This window comes from Sapajus apella, unplaced genomic scaffold (assembly GCF_009761245.1).
Source record: "Sapajus apella isolate SASKATOON/1434 unplaced genomic scaffold, GSC_monkey_1.0 scaffold39, whole genome shotgun sequence".
NCBI classification, from domain to species: Eukaryota; Metazoa; Chordata; class Mammalia; order Primates; family Cebidae; genus Sapajus; species Sapajus apella.
The window spans coordinates 3,963,812-3,965,585 of NW_022436979.1; the positions used below are offsets into that span (position 1 = coordinate 3,963,812).

At 40.2% G+C, this 1,774-nt stretch overlaps 1 pseudogene across 1 annotated transcript; it reads right to left on the minus strand.

The window, feature by feature from the left end:
- Positions 1 to 413: 413 nt before the first annotated feature.
- On the minus strand, positions 414 to 1,243 carry LOC116565175 (annotated as a pseudogene). The gene has a single exon (XR_004275293.1). The product of XR_004275293.1 is annotated as a 40S ribosomal protein S6 pseudogene (transcript).
- Between the last annotated feature and the right edge of the window lie 531 nt (positions 1,244 to 1,774).

Below are 1,774 nucleotides of genomic sequence, written 5' to 3' on the forward strand. Positions count from 1 at the left end.
TGTGTGTTTGGCCAGGGTGGGTGGGGGAACAGGGGGGCAGTGGTGAGGATACAGAAGATATACTCTCTTAGAACATTTCAAGAATATTTTTATTATTAACTACAGTTCTTTATGCTATACACTAAGTCACCAGAAATTATTCATCGCATAGCTGCAAGGTTGTAACTTTTAACATCTTCTGATTCCTGCAGCCCCCACCCACCACTGTCACCAACACCTAGTAACCACCCTTTTACTCTCAGTTTCTCTCAATTTGACATTTTGGGGTTCCACATGTAAATGAGATCATTCAGTATTTTGTCTTTCTCTGTCTGGCTTATTTCACCTCGCATAATGTCCTCCATTTTATCCATGTTGCCACAAATGGCAGAATTTCCTTTTTTTTTTTTTTTTTTTTTTTTTTTTTTTTTTTTGAGTCTGATCTTATTTATTTGTTACTCAAAAAATCTTATTTCTGACTGGATTCAGATTTAGAAGTAGAAGCTCGCAGAGATGAAAGTCTGCGTCTCTTTGCAATTTGTTCCTGGCGCTTCTCTTTAGCTTCCTTCATTCTCTTGGTCAAAAGTTTAGCATATTCTGTGGCCTCTTCCTTGTTTTTCTTAGTATGCTGCTTTTTCAGAGCAATACGCCGCCGTTTGTGCTGCAGGACACGTGGAGTAACAAGACGCTGAATCTTGGGTGCTTTACTCCTAGGTTTCTTACCTTCTTTGTTTAAGGGCTTTCTTACAACATACTGGCGGACATCATCTTCTTTAGAGAGATTGAAAAGTTTGCGGATTCTGCTAGCTCTTTTGGGCCCCAGGCCACGAGGCACAGTGGTATCAGTTAGTCCAGGAATATCTTTCTCTCCTTTTTTTACAATAACCAAGTTGAGAACGCTTAGATTAGCATCCACAATGCAACCACGAGCTGATTTTCTCTTTCTTTCTCCAGTTCTCCTGGGTCTGTAACAGGAATGCCCCTTACTCAGTAGTAGGCGGACACGGCCACGAGTCAAGACACCCTGCTTCATGGGGAAACCTTGTTTGTTGTTCCCACCACTGATTCGGACCACATAACCCTTCCATTCTTCACCCAGAGCATCAGCAGCAACTTCTGTCGCCATACGCTTCTCATAAAAAGTACCAAGTTTCCGTTCATCGTCCACTTCAATGAGTTTCTGGCAGCCAGTGGCTGGGAAGGAGATGTTCAGCTTCATCTTGAAGCAGCTATACGCCTTCCAGGCGCCACGGAAGAGAATTTCTTTCTTTTTAAATTCTGAATAACATTCCATTGTATCTATCCATTCATCATCATCTCTCTATCATCTATCACATTTTCTTTATTCCTCTTTTGATGAACACTTAAGTTGTTTTCCTATCTTGGCTCTTGTGAATAATTCTGTAATGAACATGGGAGTGCAGATACCTCTTTGAGATAGTGATTTATTTCCTTAGAATAGTATGCTGAGAAGTGCAATTTCTGGATTATATGGTAGATCTATTTTTAATTTTCTTAAGGAACGTCTATACTGTTTTCCATAATAGCTGGACCAATTTACATTCCCACCAACGATGTATAAAAGTTCCCTTTTTGTGACATCCTCACTAGTACTTGGTATCTTTTATTTTTATTTTTATTTTATTTTTATTGCATTTTAGGTTTTGGGGTACATGTGAAGAACATGCAAGATTGTTGCATAGATACACACGTGGCAGTGTGATTTGCTGTCTTCCTCCCCATCACCTATACCTGACATTTCTCCCCATGCTATCTCTCCCCAACTCCCCACCCC